The sequence below is a fragment of the Bos grunniens genome, chromosome 11, assembly GCF_055505025.1.
Source record: "Bos grunniens cultivar Pamir isolate PY7600 chromosome 11, Bosgru_T2T1.0, whole genome shotgun sequence".
In the NCBI taxonomy this organism is placed as follows: Eukaryota; Metazoa; Chordata; class Mammalia; order Artiodactyla; family Bovidae; genus Bos; species Bos grunniens.
Window position 1 is genome coordinate 33,083,469 of NC_141175.1, and position 21,882 is coordinate 33,105,350.

General features: G+C 40.3%; 1 long non-coding RNA gene across 1 annotated transcript; it reads left to right on the top strand.

Annotated features, from left to right (window-relative positions):
• Positions 1-7,752: 7,752 nt before the first annotated feature.
• On the top strand, positions 7,753-18,090 carry LOC147362832 (uncharacterized). Its single transcript, XR_015136531.1, has 4 exons — positions 7,753-8,013; positions 14,172-14,224; positions 15,250-15,334; positions 16,465-18,090. It is a non-coding gene; the product is annotated as an uncharacterized LOC147362832 (long non-coding RNA).
• The last annotated feature ends 3,792 nt before the right edge of the window (positions 18,091-21,882 follow it).

Sequence of the window (21,882 nt, forward strand, 5' to 3'; positions counted from 1 at the left end):
TGCCCAGAATAAAGACTACATTTTACAGCCTCTCTTGAAACTAGATGTAGCCATGTGTCTACCTTCTGGTAAATGAGATGTAATTAGAAATGTCATATGTGACTCAGGGAAAGGGTTCTTGAATGGAAGATGCATATTCTTCTTCCTTTCTTTTTCCTTCTTATTGACAGAGAAACAGATATAATGGCTAGAAATTGAACAGCTCTTTGGACCATGAAGATGAAGGTCACACCCTAGGGATAGCAAACTGGCAAGCTCGAAGAAGCCTGGATCAATGACAGTTTTGAGGATCTTGCCATTACTAGCTCAAGGCTTCTCATCTCTGGACATTTTACATGAGAGCAATACATATGTTTTAGCCATTATTAATTTGGGTTTTATGGCACAGTTAAATCCTGACATGGAATTAGTGTGTAATTCATATTTTCCTTTGCCTCAAAGGTGAAGAATTTATATTATATGCTCTTCCCTGGACATATTTGCTGTAAGTAAACTGTTGGGCTTCTTATGAAATTTTAAGATTGTTCAGTCTCATCGAGCTCTGGTTCATTGGAAACATTAGTACATGTTTATCAGGACACACATGTACTAATGTATACAAGTATATACTAGTGCTCATGGCAGAATGCTCATGTACACATGTACTAAGAATGTTGGTGGCAGAATCCATTGTAACAAAAATTTAGAAACCACTGGTGAAAATGATTAAATAAAATTGTGGTACAGTTCTGCTGTTGAATGTTACACAACAGTGAAAGTGAATTAACTATAACCACAACATTATTGGTAAATATAGGGAACATAATGCTGAGCCAAAGGAATAAGTCCCAGAAGACAACATATAATATGATAAGTTCAAACATATATAAACTAGCATATTATTTAGGCCCACACATGTGTGTAATAAAACGTAAAGAAAAGCAAGGATATGATAAAAGCAAAATTTAAGAGAATGGTTACTACTGAGAGGAAGGTGGGGAATGGTGCAGAGGAGGAACACATGAGTCAGTGTAAATCGTGGAGGCCTTTTAGCGCTTGGGTTGAGAGGTGGGTCCATGAGTCCTTTATTATATTATTATGATACATACAGTATAAATTAATTAAATGAGGTTTATGAAGGGACCAAAGGACTAATGATAGTCCTGGATTTGTGACATACTATTAACACGAATCAGGACTCTGATCATCCAGTTTTGTGTTTCTGAAGTTCATAAAATAATCATACCACTTGTGAAGCTGCCTATTAGGCAGGCCTGGCTTAATTTGTATAAACCAGGCAATAAGAATGGATATGTTTCTATTTGTGTATCCAACTGTTTCCCTATCCAGGTTCTTAAAAATAGACTTTTAATTTTAGGATAGTTTTAGACTTACAGAAAAGTTGCAAAGATAGTACAGAGTTACTGTAAGCCTTCCAGCAACCACTGACTCTGTTTTCCCTGCTGTTACATCTTATATGGTACATTTGTTTCAGTTAATGAACCAGTGATGATACATTATTATTATCATTGTTATTATTTTTATTATTAACCCTAACTAGACTTGAAGCTTCCTGAGAGTAGGTCTCATGCATCTTAGCATTCCCCAGCATCTTGCCTCTAATCAGTGTTCCACATGTGTTGAATTGATGAGGAAATTAAATGTACTAAATGTCTAAACTGTCTGCAAAAATAAGCTCCATATTTCATGATCAAATACAATTTGCTTTAAGCAGCTAAAGCTGCCTTGAGATATAACCCTGAGCTAAGTTGGGTTTAATGTTCTTAAAAGTCATTGTTTCTGAATTATTTACAAGCGCTCTCATTAGAATAAGCACAGGGAGCCAAGTGCTGAATTGTTTTTGTTTTTTTTTTTTCCTTCCCTGGGTTTCTTTTCTAAATCAGGTCACGGAAAATGGATGCTACTTCTTTAAATAATATAACCAAGCTGATCCCTGGATTACAATTAGGTTACGTAACTTGCTTATGAGCTGCTTTTCATTAAGACTTGCAGTGGGCAATGGGGCTTTACATTTCAGAGCAAAGCTGGGAGAACAATTCTGCTAAAAGCCAGAACACATGCGGTGTTGGAAGCAGGAACCGCAATAATTTCGGCGCGGGATTGAGTTCACTGTAGGAGGCTCCTTTTCTCTTTAAATTCTTAAAACATCTTTTGTCCTACCAAATTCTCTGGTTCCGAATACATCCACGACAGAGGTGTTGAGGACCCACAGTAAGGGAGGAGATAAAGGTCGCTGGTCCCCAGCAGGCTGAGCAATGTACCCCTCCCGGGAGGACATTATCAAGTTTCTGCACAACCATGGCTCAGTTTCATTTCTTGCAGAACACAAATTACTAGGAAACATTTTAAAAATGTGGCCAAGGGAGGTAACAAAAATCCTCGTACCAGCCTATAACCATATCTTTGTAAATAAGCATTTAAGAGGTGCAGTAAGTAGAAGGTTCCAGATCAAGGAGAAAACAAGGAACTGGGTATCAAAGAAATCAAGTTGGAGGAGATTCCAGAGATCATTCATCAAAACGTATAAACATCTGTTCTTAAAAACAGAAATAAAGCCAACTTTCCACAAAAGGAAGTTGTTCGTTGCTGTTAAACAACACACTACAGAATGGGACCATTTTTCAAACTAATATTAAAATCACCTCCAATAAGATGACGAATGTTGGAAATGGAAGTTTTACAGTTAGGGTAAGCAAAGTTATCAGAGAATGGGACAAAGCACCCTTGACAATAAATGAACAGGGAATGGCTCTGCTCTCCAGAAAGTGAACCAGAACAGCTTATGAATAGAAAGGACAGCCTAATGCCAAAATTCTACTAAGTGCAAAATTCTTTTTTGAAATGGAATTACCGCACAGTGATTAAAATAGCAATCAGGAACAATTAAATGACCTTGGAGCCCTTTCTGTCCTTGAAGAAACACCTGTCATATACTTTAAAGGAAGAGTTAAAAGGATAATTCTTTAAGCAGCTAAATTAAAGCTTGTTTCTTAACTTTTGATAAATGTGATATCTTGCAAATTCCCCAAGTGGAGGATATCTTATTGTATAGCTCTATAAAATAATGAATAAAGAGAATTTTTTTCTTTTAACCCACAGCTAGCTTTTACAAATTATGGTTAACTTTCAACTACTAGCATGTAATAATTATAGTTAACTTTTATAAGTTTTTTAACTTAAAAGGAACCTTTTTATAATCAATAATACTAGCAATATAAATGTAAGCTATATGCTTGAATGCAAAGCAGTTAATTAATTCTAATGGTATTGCACATTAATCTTGGCTTCAACACAGCCTAAAACTTGCCTAAGTCCTGTTGGTTGCTGGGGAGTCTTTGATTCTTGTGTGTGTGTCTAATTTACTAATGAACTTGGTGTCATTTAGGGCTGAACCAAGCACATCTGAACGGGTCTGGCTGCCCCTGGGCAGCTGGGGAAGGGCATCCACAGTGTTCTGAGCAAAGTTGGAAGAACACCAGAGCCGAGATGAGTCAGAGGCTCTCAAAGTGTGTGGTGACTCAGAATCAATGCCCCCCTCCCCACCCCAGGCGTAGCAAAAAAAAAAAAGAAGAAGAAGCTGGGGCAGGGGGAGTTCAGTTCTAAGAGGGGAGGTATTAAAGGACACACTACAAACCTACCCGCTGAGACCCTTTGTATCTTGAGTGTTGTGGATGTTGCCTATTCCTAGGGTGGTTCAGATCAGAGGCCACAGTCTAAGCAATGATCAGAAGGAGAGCCAGCAAAGATAACCCTAATCCTAACCCCAACATGATGGATGGCAGGAAAAGGGATGGACTGACCAGCACATGCCACTGGGGTGTGGTCTCCAGCAGGGAATCTTGGGGAAGCCACAAATGGTCCTGGAAGCCACAGAGATACCCCAGGGAAAGCACATGAGCTCTGGGTCCCAGATACTTGGGTTTAAATTTAAATCCTTTCTCTGTCACTGGTGGCTCAGAGGGTAAAGCATCTGCCTGCAATGTGGAAGACCTGGGTTCTATCCCTGGGTCAGGAAGATCCCCTGGAGAAGGGAATGGCAACCCACTCCAGTATTCTTGCCTGGAGAATCCCATGGACGGAGGAGCCTGGTAGGCTATAGTCCATGGGGTCCCAAAGAGTTGGACACGACCAAGTGACTTCACTTTCTTTCTTTCTTTCACTTTCTGTCACTTACTGTGTGATACTGGGGCAAGTCACTCAAACAATCCAAGCCTCACCTCCCTTATCCAAAGGTGGTAGTATCCTTTCTCATTAGCTAGTTAGTTTAGTGGTAAGGAAAGTGGGTTGCAGGTTGCTAAATAGGATTTCATGGTATTGCTTGGCTCAATAATGGGCCTGAAATGAGGGTGGAACTCAGTAAAATATTAGTTGAATGAATACCTAAGTGATACTATCACTAGATCATCCAGTTGAGGCTGTGTTTGATTCCAGGTTGACGTGTTTTCCAGGACATGATTTCTTTAGACTCCTTCATATCCCCCCGAGAGCAGGAACTGTCTCTCTCCTAATCTGGGAATTGTCCATCTCCTATGAGGAAAGATTATGTAGAAAAGCTAAAGTTTAAATATTGAAAGTCTTAAAAAGCTCTAGCCAATACTCTATGGACAGGCACAATCTTCTTAAAAATGACTCTCCCAGCAAAATGCCACTGCTGAAGACTGACATCTTGAAAAATTATTTTTATTGAAATATAGTTGATGTATGATATTATATGTTACAGGTGTACAATAGAGTGCTTCCCAATTTTAAAAGGTTATACTCCATTTCTAATTATTATAAAATATTGGCTATATTCTCTGTGTTGTACAATAATCCTTGTGTTATTTTATACCTAATAATTTGGACCTCTTAATCCACTATCGTGCTCTTCTCCCCTTTCCCTCTTCCTACTGGTAACCACTAATTTGTTCTCTATATCTGTGGTTCTGCTTCTTTTTTTATTATATTCACTAGTTTATTGTGTTTTAAAAATATTCTATGTTTAAGTGATAAACAGTTTTTGTATTTCTCTGTCTGACTTCACTTAATATGACAATATCTAGGTCCATCCACGTTGCTGCAAATGGCAAAACTCATCCTTTTTTATGTCTGAGTACTATTCCAGTGTGTGTGTGTGTGTGTGTGTGTGTGTGTGTGTGACATCATCTTTACTCATTCATCTCTTGATGTACACTTAGTTTGCTTCCATATCTTGGCAATTGCAAATAATGCTGCTATGAACTTTGGGTTCCATGTATCTTTTCAGATTAGTGTTATCGTGTTTTTTCGATATACACCCTTGAGTGGAATTTCTGGGTCGTGTGGTAGTTCCATTTTAGTTTTATGAGCAGCCTCCATACTGTTTTGCACAGTGGCTGCACCAATTTGTATTCCTACCATCAGTATAAGAGGGCCCCCTTTTCTCCACGTCCTCACCAACATTTGTTACTTGTGTTCTTTTTGATAACAGCCCTTCTGACAGGTGTGAGGTGATATCTCACTGTGGTTTTGATTTCCATCTCCCTGATGATTATCAGTATTGAGCGGAAGACTGAAATCTTAATGATGATGAAAGAGGCAGAGGTTTTTGAATCGTATTTCAGCATTAGAGCTCATTTTGGAGAAATACCATTCAGCCTTCTTTGGACCAAATTCTGCTGAAAGTTCCTCCTCTACAAGGCTTTGTTTCAGGTCTATCCAACAGAAAGAATTATAGATAAGGCACAGGACGCTCTCTAGAACCTACAATCTTATGGAAGGAAATGACTGCAAAGATGACTATAGTAAAAAGATAGGTTGTGGTAAGAAAAACATTCAGACAGAGTCATGAGACCCTATTATTTATTTTTGTAACTCTCACAGGGCCTTTCATACTGCCACACAAAAATAATGATAATAATAATGATGATGATGATAATGTACTTACTACAAACCAAACACTGTGTTAAGAGCCTCATGCATCCATACACTGCTTTGTTTAATGTTTACAACTCTGTTAGGTAACTTCTCTTGTTTGTCCAGGTTACACATGAAAGGATTAAGGCAAAGATTTTCTCTAGGATGTGCTGAAGACATTCATTTGCTTGTTCATCTGAATTTCAGCACCATATAAAAACAGGGGAACCACAATGGAACAAAAATTTCATCTCCAGATGCTCCTAGAAGGTAGACTTTGAAGGAGAAAGAAGAAAACTAAAATTAATTGAATATTGATTTAATGCCTTGCACCTTCACATGCATGATTTCGTTTAATGCTCACTTTACAAGTGAAGGAATGGAAGCTTAGAGAGACTGCGTAAATTGAGTCCAGATACACCTGACTCCAAGTCTACATTCTTTCCATTCTATCAGGAGAGTTCTGGCTCTCACTTACCCCTATCAACATCCCTTACGTTTTCTAAACATTGATGTTCTCAACAGTAAAAATGGGGATAAAATGGGTGCCCATCTAGCCCTTAGAATATTTTTAAATTTTAAAATTATTATTTTTTATTTATTTTTGGCCACACAGCTTACAGGATCTTAGTTCCTCAACTAGGACTCAAACCCATGCCCCCTGCAGTGGAAGCACAGAGTCTTAACCACTGGACCATCATGGAAGTTCCACCCTTAGGATAGTCTGAGAAATCATGTGAAATGGGATGGTCTACAAAAATAAAGCAGGCATGGCTCCAACAGCAAATAATCCAAATTCATATCAAGGAGATATAAACATAAGAAAGCAAAAGTTGCTCAGTCATGTCTGACTCTTTGCACCCCATGGACAGTCCATGGAATTCTCCAGGCCAGAATACCGGAATGGGTATCCTTTCCCTTCTCCAGGGGATCTTCCCAACCCAGAGATTGAACCCAGGTCTCCCAAATTGTAGGCAGATTCTTTACCAGCTGAGCCACAAGGGAAGTCCTTATAAATATAACTGTGATACAAAATGTTAGGAGTCGATATACTTGTTTTATAAAAATACTGGAGCACTGAAGAGAGATTTCTTTCTCTTGTTTGGGTGAGCCATGGAAGAGTTCACCTAGAAAATGACATTTGAGCTAACCATTTGGAATGAGGCTTCCCTGGTGGCTCAGACAGTAAAGAATCTGCGCACAATGCGGGCGATCTGGGTTTGATCCCTTGGTAGGGAAGATCCCTTGGAGAAGGAAATTCCCTCCAGTATTCTTGCCTGGAGAATTCCACGGACAGAGGAGCCTGACTGGCTGCAATCTGTGAGGTCACAAACAGTCGGACATGGCTAAGTAACTAACACTTTCACTTTCTTTTCAGAATGAGGAGGGCTTCATTAAGTTTAGAAAAAAAAAAAAAAACTGGTCGGGGGCGGGGGGTGGAGGGTGGGGCATTTTAAAGAAAAGAAATGACAGGAAAGGCATGGAGGCATGAGAGAGTGTGAGTGTCCAGAACACACAGTACCAGGTGTCTGGGCTGGCAGATGATGAGCCCGGGAATAATTGGACCAGAGTCAGGAGGCCTTGAATGCCATGCTAAGGCCTTTGGACTTAATTCTGTAGACAGTTGGGAGCCACCGAGGGTGACTACCCAAAGAATCCATAATGACAAAGAGTCTGAACAGGGCCTTTTGCCATCCTGTTCTTGTGATGATCACAAAGTCCCATGTTCAGAACATCACAGTCTGTTGCCATGGAAATAGTAATGGGCCTCACTATGGGAATAAATTATCCTCATCATTATACCTTTCTTCCAAGGAACTCAAAGTGTTTGTTGTGTGTGTTTTCTTTTCTTTCTTTCTTTCTTTTTTTTTTTAATAGAAGCACCAGATGGTGGTTACGGGAAAGAAGAAAGCCTAAAGACTGTTGAATTAAAGGAGATTTCAAAGGAATGGAAGGAAAAACACAAGTTGAATTTTGAAAGGTTTAATCAAAACAGATGGCAGAATATCTCAGCCTGAGGGAAGGGGAAAATTGTCTCAGAACCAATCTGAAGTGGAAGCTTCTTCACCCTTGCTTCCTTGGTCTCTCTCTGAAGCCTTTCTTCAGGCTGATGGTTCAAGCTGGTTAATGAGGAAAGAGGTGTGTGAATGTGTGTGATAATATATATGCCAGTGACAAGAATTAACGTTGCTGAAATGCCTTTTTGAGATACTATAAATACTGATTTCTTATTCATGTGATCTTTATTTTCAGACAAAAAATTAAAAAAAAAACAAACAAGATTTTACTCTCTTCACAAAAGTGTGTCTGCTGTTTTTCACTCTGTGGGCAGAAAAAGGAAACTATTACTTTGTGTATCTCATTTGTACACATGTTCCTATATCACCCTATTTTAATTATCGGTCTAATTCAATCTTTGGACAGAATTGCCCTATGTAGTAGGCATTGCTGTTCTTTGTTACAGAGGAAGATGAGACCCACAGAGGCTGCAAATATTACCCAGGTTATTCCTCAGTGACAGCCCTGCTCTGAGCTCTGGTTAGCACAGGCTCTTCCCAAAATTCCAAGAGAGTTCTGTCACCACCACTCTAAAACTGAGAGAAACTGATTAAGGTTCGCATCCTCTCTGGGCCTCAGTTTCCTCTAGATAATAGGAAAATCAGTGCCTACATCAGCATTCTTGCTTTAGAGGCATGGGCGTGGAGTGGAATGTGAATGTGAAGAATGATAAACATTATGTACCTTTTCTGATATTCTGATAATCACATTTGAGATCTCCGAGTCCCTGTCTTACTAGGCTGCCTGGGGTTCTTCTGAGTGGACCAATCGTGTTCTGAGGATTTAAATAGTTATTTTTAAAAAATGTAAGATGAAAAAAAGCAGAGAAAAGTTAGGACATTGAAATACTCATAGTGGCTCTATTGATACCAGGTGTATTTCATGAGTGTTTACCATATGCCAGGCACTGTTGGTGGGGGATACTAAAATGAACAGACAGACAGACAGGGTTTGGCTATTTTAGAGCACCTAGGAAAAGAGCAGTCATGGGAGATTTCTACCTGGAAGCTGCATGTGAAATGATATTCCAGCCATTATCCTCCACAAAAGACTATTTCCTAAATCTGTTTCTTGTACCTTCTTCTAGGAGGTAAAGAAAGTTGTATTACTCTGAACCTGCCTGGTCAGTGAGGCATCTGTCCCCACTCCCTGTTCATTCTTATCACAAACAAGACTTCTCAGCTTCCTGAATATGTCTGAGGTTTTGATATATAAACCACACATTAGATGGATCAGGGCAAAAATGCTTGTGTTTACATTCTTTCTTTATCATTCTGCCTTTTATGGACTGAACTACTGGCTTATAGCTTCCCAGATGGCTCAGGGGTAAATGAGACCACTGCAGGAGACCCAGGTTCAATCCCTGGGTTGGGACGATCCCCTGGAGAAGGAAATGGCAACCCACTCCAGTATGTTTGCCTGGAAAATCCCATGGACAGAGAAGCCCGGCAAGCCACAGTCCATGGGGTCACAAGAGTCAGACAGGACTTAAATGACTAAACAAAAACAACTGGCTGATAACCCATCTGTCTGGCTGCATGTTGTGGTCTTCCTGTGAGCGGAATGGCAAAGTGAGAGGAGCAAGGCAGCTGCATTGCAACATGGAAGGAGAAGCAGCTCACAGACGCCGGCCCAGGAGTGTGCCTCCTCCTCGTGTTCAGGATGACTTTGAATCCCTCCAAATTGCCACAGCACTAAAGGGGAAATAGTTTTCCATTAGAAGTTACACCTTTCAGTTTGGATGTTTCTAACACACATTCTCTAAGTACTTTATTTTCTCTCCTCGCCCATTCTGATCCACCTGATGCAGTCTGTGCATCACCAGATTTTACTGAGGCGTTTTGGAAGTGATTCTTACCCAGGGTCTTTGGACTTTGGGCTAGAGGGAAGATAGAAGAAACTTTCCTGAGGAACAGGGCTGAGCTGAGAACATATCCCAAACGGATTATAAATACCAGGAGGTCTAGGGAAAATTGGGAAAGACCGTAAGCAAACAGGGCTGGGAAAATCTGGAAAGGCAGCAAGAAGCAGCAGCAGCTGGGAGCAGAGAAGTGCAAGTAGTCAAGGAGATTTGGGAAACAGAGGCCAGAGGGGATTTGTGCATTTTCATGGCCATGCCAGATTCATTTTAAGGCAAAGATACAGAAGAACTCAAAAAGATGACCATGAATTTGAAAAGGATTTTGGACTTTATTCCAGGAGTCACTGAATTAGATGTTAAGACTGAAGGAGAAGGAGGAATCAAGGAATCAAATGAGCATGCCATCTATGGCGATGAGGAAGTTCAGACAAGGACCAGAGCCCTCAAAGTTTAGACAAGGACTGCAAGGAGATCAAACCAGTCAATCCTAAAGGAAGTCGGTCCTGAATATTCATTGCAAGGACTGATGCTGAAAGTGAAACTCCAATACTTTGGCCACCTGATGCGAAGAACTGGCTCATTGGAAAAGACCCTGAAGCTGGGAAAGATTGAAGGCAGGAGGAGAAGGACGTGACCGATGAGATGAGATGGTTGGTTGGCATCAGCGACTTGATGGACATGCATTTGAGCAAGCTCCGGGAGTTGGTGATGGACAGGGAAGCCTTTCATACTAAAGTCCACGGGGTCGTGGGGAGTTGGACACGACTGAGCGACTGAACTGACTTAAAGAACCTCTTGATGAAGGTGAAAGAGGAGAATGAAAAAGCTGGCTTAAAACTCATTATTCAAAAAACTAAGATCATGGCATCCAGTCCCATCACTTTATGGCAAATAGATGGGGAAAGAATGGAAATAGTGACAGACTTCATTTTCTTGGGTTCCAAAATCACTGCAGATGGTGGCTGCAGCCACAAAATTAAAAGATGCTTGCTTTTTGGAAGAAAAGCTATGACAAACTTAAACAGCATATTAATAAACAGAGACATTACTTTGGTGACAAAAATCCGTAAAGTCAAAGCTATGGTTTTTCCAGTAGTCATATATGGATGGGAGAGTTGGACCATAAAGAAGGCTGAATGTTGGAGAATTGATGCTTTTGAGCTGTGGGGTTGGAGAAGACTCTTGAGAGTCCCTTGGGCTGCAAAGTGATAAAACCAATCAATCCTAAAGGAAATCAATCCTGAATATTCATTAGAAGGACTGATGTTGAAGCTGAAGCTCCTTTGGCCACATGATGTGAAGAGCCAACTCACTAGAGAAGACCCTGATGCTGGGAACGATTGAAGGTGGGAGAAGGGGACGACAGAGGACGAGATGGTTGGATGGTATTGCTGACTCAATGGCCATGAGTGTGAGCAAGCTTCGGGAGATGGTGAAGGACAGGGAAGGCTGGCATGCTGCAGTCCATTGGGTCGCAAAGAGTTGGACATGACTGAGCAACTGAACAACGACAAGGGCCCTCAATCCTGAAAGTGAATCTACAGAATTTCACTTGCTTTTGTTGCGTTGTGTTTGGATGCAGGAATCTGGAACTCAGAGGAGAGGTCTGGGTTGGAGACATGAATTTGGGAGTTGTTGACACAGATACTTCATGCTGCAGGAATGGATGGATGTAACCATCCAGGGAGAGAGTGTAAAACAATTATTATCTGCATTTTACAAAAGGAGAAAATTGAAGCTGGGGGAGGTTAAATAACTTGTCAAATATACCCATTCTGCCCTGGTGAGTGGTGGAGCCAGCATCCAAACCAAGGCCCATAATGGGTATAAAAATAGTTATTGTTATTTTTGTTGTTGTTGTAGCTATTATATCTTGCTGACGTTAAGGGCTTGGACCCATTACATTTATGTAAAACCAGCTTAACACCCTAAATGGCCCCATAAAAATCCTTTGAGATGATATTCCACTGCCCTGGGAAACCCCCAGGCTCTGCCTCCCACCTGTCGTTCTAAACTGCTTGCCTCGTCCTGGGAGCTCAATTCCTGTTCTTTTGCCCAGCACCTGGTTATTTCTGCCTCTTTGCCCAGATCCTTTGGCCTCACACTTCAGAGGGACTCTCTGTTTGGCATCCCAGCTTTGCCCAGGGATGCTATCTTTCCCTTGGCTCCATTAGTTACAGTCTGTGGGCCAGTCTTGCCTCATCTCTGAGCCTAGTCCTGGATCCCAGTTCTCTAAAACAGTATGGTTCCCTGGGTACTTGTTTTTGCAGGAAGAGAGCTCAAACAATATCACGTCTTTGTCTTTTAATATATATTTTTTCCATGAAAAGCATCCTAGGTTTATTCTCCTTACTTTTTCTTATTCTATCTTATTTTTCTAGCCTTGAGCTAATCGAGTAAGATTTGTTTATTCCATCGTCTTCCATCTTCTGAGCCTATCTTCCTGCTTTTCATTCGTCCCTTATAGACTTTTATAATTTTTTTTTTAAACCCTAGTATTACCTCCTTCTTCCAAAATGTTCTGGTTTTCTTGAAGGTCTTTTATCATTTCACTCCTGTATATTGCTCTCTCCCACATTATTCCTAGCTTTGAATTTTAAAAAAAAGTTTAAACCTCATTGTTATTTTTTGACATTGGCCAATTCTAGCTCTTTCTCAGAGGTGTCTTCTCACAATTCACAAATACTGTTTGGGTGAGGACCAGGTATTTTTTTTTTTAATTTAATTTAATTTTATTTTTTAACTTTACAATATTGTATTGGTTTTGCCATATATCAAAATGAATCTGCCACAGGTATACATGTGTTCCCCATCCTGAACCCAGGTATTTAATTATACTTTCCCTTTATTGCTAAATGCTGGGTGACCTACAGGTGGAAAACATGTAATGGCTGTTTATGTTCCATATTCATTCAGGTTGTCCAGTAGCCCTCCTGACCAGCTATTTAATACTTTAAAGATTACTCTGGCTAAAATACTAGCACTTCTAGAACAGAGGCACCCTGAGAATGACATCTGTTAACTTTAATCAGTCTGAGAACTCATTGATCCTAAATGTCAGTCTGTTAGGCTCTTGGAAGTCCACCAACCTCTACATTCTTTCTGGTAACAGCGTGATGAAACAAACTCAGCAAACATTCCAAACAGAGAGCTTATAGGTCTTCCTTGCTGGGGATTAATGCTACTACAATTACTTAAGAGTCCAGATTTCCCTAGGGCAACCTTGTGATTCTCAACAAGGGCAACCTTGACCATTTGGGAAACACAGAATCTCCAGGTATAGAGAAGGGGATTGTTTGAAAAAATAAATTCAATATTAGAACATACTTTCATATTTGAAACTAATTAAGAGAACTTTTGCTTTCATTATGCAAACTAAAGAAAGTAAATATGGACAAATGCAGGAAATAAAATAATCTCATCAGAACAATCAGGGAGAGGACGATGTTTTTCTAATTTTTTTTGTTGCTGTCATGAACCACAACAAATAAAAAATACATTTTTGTCTTAATTCAGTACACATTTGTGTGTGTGTGCTTGTGTTTGTGTGTAATTAAAACAAACAAAAACGTTTTAAACAGTGCTTACTCTTTTTTTCCAACTGTTAGTCATGACAAACTAAATTGATTTTATGGTTCATAGTTTGAAAAACATTTCTTTCCGGTGACAATATCAGAATTTGGGGAGAAAAGATGCATGTTGATATATGGCAAAACCAATACAATATTGTAAAGTAAAAAAAAAAACAAAACAAAACTTATTTTTTAAGAAGTGTCTATGTCCTTGAGATTGCAGACTTCTTATTTCTTCTCTCCAGGGTCCCTGTTACTTTACTTTCTTTTGCTTTAATTTGCATAGACAATGAATGAGACTGTGAAATTATTTTATTGCAATGTTAAGCGCCTAGATTTTGTACTATGTGAGGTGGCATATTGCAGGTACCTGGTTTCATTCTTTAAACTTAAACTTATCTAACAACCTATCAAAATCTTAACTAATATATTGATTATTAATGAACAATTTATCTTGTGATTTTTAGTTCTATTAGGTACCTTCTATCCTCATTCTAAATGAAGGTCCAGTTCTTACCTCACCTGGCTCATAGGGGAGCAAAGTCCCATTTTCCCTACACAGTTGAGGCCTCACCCTCCCACACAGGATGGGCTGCATTCTACTCTGCCTCTTGAAATCCAATAGTGATAATCTTTTGACCACCATCCCCCCTTCCCCCATCATCATCTCCTGCAGCTGGTCTCTCTTGCTGGCCTTCTTCTTAGTCTACTTTTTGTTGGCCTTTATAGTCTACTTTAAAGTTGGCCCTTTTATAAGAGTGACAGAGTGACTTTTTAATCTTTTCTCCTATTTCCTGACCCTACAGATCCTGTATTTCTTCCACCCTTCCCTTCCCCAGAAGGCAAGAGTCCAGAGCAGGTATGTTACCTACCTTGTTCATCAAATAATTGTATCTATTTTTTTGAATCCAATCTGATATTGTGATTTTTCCTGATGTAAACCAGTAAGATAGAGATGTGGAGGGCTAACTGTACACAAAGGCCTGGGTTCATGAACTTAATTCATTCCCCTACATTGGCTGTTATGTGCGCTCTCCACTTGGATGTCATCCCAACATCTTAGCACATTTAAAATTGAGTTTATTATAAAGTAATTATCCACCAATTCAAAATTTTAAAACAGAAATAATGAAAAGAATTGAATTTGTTGTATTAGCCCTCAAACCGCATCCCTTCCCAGCTTTTCTACTGACAATGATGAGGACAGTGATGGTGAGCTGTGCTGCGTCCACTCATCCAGAACTACCGTGTTTTCTCACGTACCACTTTTAAAAATATATATTTACTTGACTATACCACATTTAAATTTTGGCATATGAGACCTTTTAGTCGTGGCTTGTAAACGCTTAGTTGCACCAAGTGGGTTCTAATTTCCTGAGCAGGGATTGGGAGCACAGAGTCTTCACCACTGGGCCACCAGGGAAGTCCCCCACGTATCATCTTATTTGTGCCTCCCTCAAACACTGTGAAGTTGATAGAGGCACTTTACGAATGAGGGACCTGAGTCCAAGAGGGAATCAGTACCTTGTTCAAAGCGGCAGACAGGTCTTCCTCCTCTCAGTTCTATGCCTTGGCACTGCCTGGCACCTCCGGTTTTAAACGTCGTGGTTGTTTCTGCTCCTTTTCCTCTGTTGCAGGCCCGCATCTAACCCATCACAAAGTCCTCCTGATTGCTCTTCTATAGTGTCTCACACTTGCCATATCTAAGCAGCTAAAACCTCTTGGAGGCCCCCTTCTGCTCCTTTCTCAATCACTGAATATACCTTGTCCATGCTTCTTTTCTTCTCTAATTTGTCCTGAAGACATTCATTCAGAATATGATGTTTATTTTGCATATTTTTTCCCTTTTTTGTTTTCTTCCCTCTGTTCCATGTGCATTTTGAGGTCTAATTCTGACTTCCTACCAGAATTGAAATGAGGGTCTCAGATACAGCAGCTGTCAGAAGAGTATCGTCACCTTTAGTGAAGAGTAAGTATCTGTGGATAATTGGAAAGATGATATGTGTAGTATATGTGTAAATATGTTGCTCTCATGATATCACTGTCTTGTGGCCTACATCAGCATCCTATTTCTTATTTGGAAAGTTCAAAATAGGCCTTCTATCCAAGACTGTCTGTTAACTGAGAATTTTCTGACCTTGTCCTGGATACCAAGGTAATGCAGCATTCAACCCACCTGTCCCAAAATTCAAGGTTGCTTGTGGTCAGGGGCTCCCTTCAGGGGACAGATGATGGATCAGTTGGGTTAGCCAAACATTTTTTGACATGAAAAACCTGAATGAACCTTTTGTTGTTGTTCAGTTGCTTGGTCATGTCCAACTCTTTGCAAACCCATGGACTTTAGCATATTAGCCTTCCTGTCCATCACCATCTCCCAGAGCTTGCTCAAACTCATGACCATTGAGTCAGTGATGCCATCCAACCATCTCATTCTCTGTCATCCCTTTCTCCTTCTGCCTTCAATCTTTCCCAGCATCAGGGTCTTTTTCAATGATTTGGCTCTTCACATCAGGTGACCAAAGAATTGGAGCTTCAGCTTCAGCATCAGTCCTTCCAATGAATATTCAGGGTTTATTTCCTTTAGTATTGACTGGTTTGATCTCCTTGCAAGTCCAAGGGGCTCTTAAGAGTCTTCTCCAGCACCACAGTTCAAAGGCATCATCAATTCTTTGGCACGCTAAGCCAATATTAATTTCTGAGATGCCAGAAGATTCTTAAGGAATATAAAAGGAAACAACTTTTATAGTGTATTTTCTTGAAGTCACCACCAAGCCTGGTATTTTATCCGATTTATCTCATTGAATGCCAACACCAACCCTACAAAAAAGGTAAAAAGAGAAGGTGGGAAGGGCTGTGGAAGAAGTTCTGGCTTAGCTGCCTAACCTGGGCTCAGAATTCTGACAGGTCTTGGAAGGTCCAAATGCTGTTGGGAAGGGACATACTTGCTTGAGGAATTAAGGAGATCCTGAGAAATAACCCATTCTAAGGAGAGTGGGGCAAGTTTGGATGAAAGTGGGGAGGGTGTTGTCAGTAGTATAAACTGCTGGTCACTAACATCACCTGCTGACTCTGCTCCGGGGATTCCTGCCTTCCTCCCAGTGAGACTGAACAAAAAGAGGAACAAACAAAGCTGTTTCTTTGAAAGATATTAAGGCAAGATGCTGTGACCCGAGATACCCTTGCTGGACACCGCACGTGGCATCCTACAGCCCACAGGGATCTGCAGGAAGCGGAAGCAGAAAGCACACAGCGACCTGGGAGGGTGACGGCACTGGGCTCCTGCAGCCTTGGTCTAGGCCTCGAAAACTGGGCAGCAGACTTCAGCCCAGGTGCCAGAGCAGAGACCAGGGAAATGGTAGACTTCACGGGCTGCTGGGATGACTATAGTTGTTTTAAAAAAATACTTACAAGATAACTACTTTCTCCCCTTCCCCACTGTCAGAGCTATTTGAGAAAAAATCAAGGAAGCCTATTTCTCAAATACTATTTTTCTTGGCATATTGTTAATCACTGTCTATTTCCACACCTGACCTGAGAAGCAGATCACAAATGTATTTTCATCTCCATTATATGGATGAGAAACTGAGGCTCAAAGAGTCTAAGCAAATTAAGACAATTAGAAAGTGGCCGAGCTTGGGTGAGAATTTGAGTCTTCTATATTTTAAAGCCCATGCTCTTTTCACTTCATTATTTATTCAACAAACATTTATGGAGTGCCCACCATGTGTCAGACACAGGAGGCAATGTGAAACATTCTGCCCAAATGTGCCTCATACCCAGTGGGAAAGATCGATAAGTGTTCACCAAAACTTCTGGTCTCTTCTTTTTCCTGGACTCATAGCTAGACACACTTCCCAGCTTCCCTCGCATTAGGTCTCCAGCCTGCTGAATGTGAGTGGAAATGCTAAGTGTCGCTTCCAGGCCTGGCGCATAACAACCTCCCCTCATATGTTTCTCTGTGCTGAGTTGACTAGTGCAACCTTGGAAGCCACGTGTGGAAAATGGCTGAGCTGCCTCCGCTGATGAGGAACATATGATCTGGTCTGTTACATGAACAAGACATCAATTTATACTGTGTTTGAGACATTATACATTTAGGAGTTTATTTTTTTTTATAGCACTCTCTAGATCTTAATTAAAACATACTTCTACATGAATACTATCTACAATAGCTTTGTTTTTACCAAAAGAATGAGGATAAACATTCCTTCTTTCAAACTATACTTTCTAAAGACTACTTTGACAAGTCTCTCAGTGTTGGAATAAGAACAGTCATCTTTTGAGTGGAAGGGGCTCCTGGTGGCTAAAGGGCAACACAGAGACTCAACGTGAGAAAACCTGCATGGGTCCAGCTGTGCCCACTACTGAAGGGGGCCGTTCTCCCTAAGTCTGGTTCTTTCTACCCACCCTGCTTTGCAAACAAAGCTGGATGCTGCCCTCTCCAACCTGGCCTCTCTCAGTTGTAATAAAGGCAATATCTTAACTTCCCTCTGCCACTCTTCTATTTTACTTCTTAATTTGTTCAGAACTCAGATTGGGAAGAGGTTCGCTACTTATGGGGCCCCATCCGAGATTTCTGGAGAAATCAGTAGTCAGTGATTATATTATAATTATTGTATAAATAAATCTTCACAGTTGAACCCAATGGAATACTATGATTATGTTTTGTTTCTAGTACAATTTTTGCCATGGAGTTAATAAAAACCATGTTTTTGTTTTTTTTTTTTAGTTTTCTATGAACTTATCACTATTTATTCCAACTACTACAATCTCTCTGTCAAAGATTTTTCAGATAGTATGCTAAAAGTGCTAACCATGACAGTCAATACATTTGGAAAGCATTAAAATTAAGAACTTAGGTTTATCAAATGATGTGATTAAGAGAGTGAAAAAAAAGCACAAAATGCAGTATACTTCAGTCTGTGTATTCAAAAGAGGATTTGTGTATAGAGTATATAAAGAGCCCCAATGGATCAAGAAGAGAAAGACAACAGGATTGTTTAAAATGAGCAAAAGATTTCAACAGACACCTCCCTGAAGAGGATTTCCAATGGCCTATAAACACACGAAAAGATCTGCTTCATCAGTCATCAGGGATGTATAAAATAACGCCACAATGAGGTCCTACACATCTCCTATCACAGTTACAATGAAGAAGACAGACGATCCATACAGCACAGGATGTGCTGAAGCTTGAATCCCTATACACGGCTGCTGTTGGGACTGTAAAACTGTACAACCACTATGGACAATTTTTTTGTTTGTTTTTGAAACTTTATTTATTTGTTTATTTTGGCTGCACTGGGCCTTCGTTATTGTGTGCGGCTTTCTCTAGTTGTGGCAAGTGGGAGCTTCTCACTGCAGTGGCTTCCCATGCTATGGAGCACAGGATGTAGGGTGCTCTAAGGCATGTGCACTTAGCTGTCCCATGGCCTAGGGGATTTTCCCAGACAGGGATTGAACCTGCGTTTCTTGCATTGGCAGGCAGATTCCCAACCACTGGACCAGCAGAGAAGTCTGTGCATAACTGTTTGCATTAAAGTCAAATTTAAACATACTCTGTGAACTAGCGATTCCACTTCTTGATACATACCCAATAAAAATGAGTATAATATTCACAAAAGACATGCACAAAAATGTTCATAGCAGCAGTATTTGTAACAGTGAAAACCTGAAAACAAAAGTCCAACAACAGTAGGATAGATAAAACAGTGATGTAATTATAAAATGCTATACACCAATGAGAATGAAGAAACCATTGCTACTTGTAAAACGATGGATAAATTTTATAAAATGCAACAAATGCATGAACAAAAATCATACAAAAGAGCACATAATATATGATTCAATTTATATAAAGCTCAAAACCAGGCAAAACTCACCAATGGAGATAGAAACTGTTTGGTGGTTTCTTCTTCGTTGGGTGGAAGAAAGCTTGAGGGAGACCTCCTGGGGTGCTGGTTATATTCTATTTCACAATCTGAGTTCTGATTGTTTGATCTGTGAAAATTCTTTGAGCTGAGCAATTATGATTTGTGTACTTTCCTATTTGTTACACTATACTGAAAAACTTTTAAATCTGCCATAACATGTAGACATACTGAAAAAATATTGAAAATTCTAGGAAACGAGAACCTCCTAAGTAGGTAAGCTTCGCAGTACACAAACTCATCATCATCAGTAGGATTTGGTCTCTGGAGTGACAAATATTAATTCCAATTAATTCTCAGGGGTGAAAAGGCCAATTAAGTAGCATCTTGTTTAATCAGCTGTCCCCACTATTTTGAGGGTGAATTTTGAAGTATAAGTACCCAGAGTGGACACTGGTTATTTTTTCTGTCTAGAATTACTTCCTTGGGGGCTGCTAGTGTCCAATATGTTCAATATGTGGTTCTGATATGTTGTTAAGTACAACACTCTACCCCCAACAGAGAGGTTGATGTTTGATCTTTGCTTGGCCAATCACACTCTTTATCCGAAGAAGTTGAACTTTGAGCTGAGAAATGCAGGCACAGAAGGTGGTGAAGCTGTGATCCTATGCTGCCATGAGACAGCTCACAGTTCCTGATTCCCAGATCCTTGAAGCTGCTTTGGTTCTGGCCTCCTGAGAACAAATGATCCAACCGATCTTTGTATTCCCTCATCTGCCCTGTATCCTTCCAATCAATTTTTGCGTCAGTAGCAAGGGTTTATTCTCGTAATTTTCAACCAAAGAACCAATAAAGCATCAGAACCTGCAAGGTTTATAAACTGAGTTCTATCAGTTCATTCAGGAATTATTATGCTGCATAAAAGTGATACACATTGACCAAACTCATAGAAATTTGACATATATAAGTGATGATATTAATTTATTTCTTTATTCTAGGAGATTTTCTTAGTCTAAAGACAAAACAATCATTTTGAAGAGGGTGTACATTTCATATTTAGCATTTATTTACTAAGGACTGACTTTTAGGTACTAGGGTAAGCAAAGAAATATGAAACTGGGTGCTTTCAAAATAATTTTTATAACCTTCAACTCATGTCTTGATGTGCTATGCTTTCTAATTCTAGTTCTACAGTGTTCCTTAATACATTTTTCTAAAATACCATTTTGTTGCACTCTGGTCAAAAATCTTCAGTGAAAGTGTTAGTCACTCAGTCATGTCCGTCTCTTGGTGACCCTGTGGGCTGTAGTTTGCCAGGCTCCTCTGTCCGTGGGATTTCCTAGGCAAGAATACTGGAGTGGGTTGCCATTCCCTTCTCCAGGGGATCTTCCTAACCCAGGGATCAAACCCAGGTCTCCTGAATTGCAGGCAAATTCTTTACCATCTAAGCCATCATCCAGAATGCTTCCATCCTTTTAATGTCACCCTCCCTATTCCTAGACGAAGTCTCCAAAAAGCTCTTTTGCTACATTCTTGGGCCTTGGGGAGCTGCTCCAGGCAGTGCTTCCCATGTCCCTTTCAGAGCCTGCTCTTCCACAGCACCTCTAGTTCACTCTGGTTACCTCATAACTAGCCCTGCCTCTCTGATATGTTTATCTTGATCCTGGCCATGCCCCAGTTTGCTAGCTTGATCTTCGTCCTCAGTACATTTTGCAATTCCATGTGCCAGTCTTGCCTTCCCTCCTACCCTGCCTCAACCCCCATAGCCAGGAGGAATTAGTATCTGACGTCTCCTAATTTCTGAGGGAGTGAGGATAAGGATCAATTCTGGAGGCCTAAGACTGGCATTCAAACTTCTCCCAAGTGCCATGTATTTTCTTTACATGAGCACGCCACTCTAGCTGGAGTGATTATTTACTCTTTTGCAAATAGAAAATAAATCATTTTGGACTCTCTGCTTTTGCTGACATTGTTCTTTATCCCAGGAACGCCCTTACTTCTTCTCTCCCTGTCTGAATCCAAGCACTCCACAAATTCTCCTATGGATTCCTCAGAGCTTCCCAATCCTTCCATCCATGAATATCCTCCTGATTTTCTTTTCTTTAAAAAAACTATTTTGGACTGGACTGCACAGCATGTTGGATCTTAGTTCCCTGACTAGGGATCGAACCTGTGCCCCAGCATTGGCAGCAACAGTCTTAACCACTGGACTGTCAGGCAAGTCCCTCTTTTTGTTTTTTTAGTTGCTCTGCTATGCTCATCTTTCTTCTATTACCAGTTTTCAGGTGGTCTTGAAGGTAGTGATTTGTCTTAGATTTTTCTCCATACTATCAATTAAAATATTGGTGCTGAAGTCCTACTCTTTGAAGGGGACTTCACTGGACTCTTGGGGACATAGAGAAATAGAAGACTTAGGTCTTGGCTGCAAATAGTTACAGCTTAGTTGAGGAAAATTTGTCCCTGTAGCCTGTGTGCATTAGGCCCACAAGAAGTCCCTGTTTCTCTTAGACTTCAAGGGCTTCCATAACAAAATACCAAAGACTAGGTGCCTCAAACAGCAGAAATTTATTTTCTCACAGTTCTGGAGGCTAGAAGTCCAAGATCAAGGTGTTGGCTGGTTTGATTTCTTCTGAGGCCTCTTTCCTTG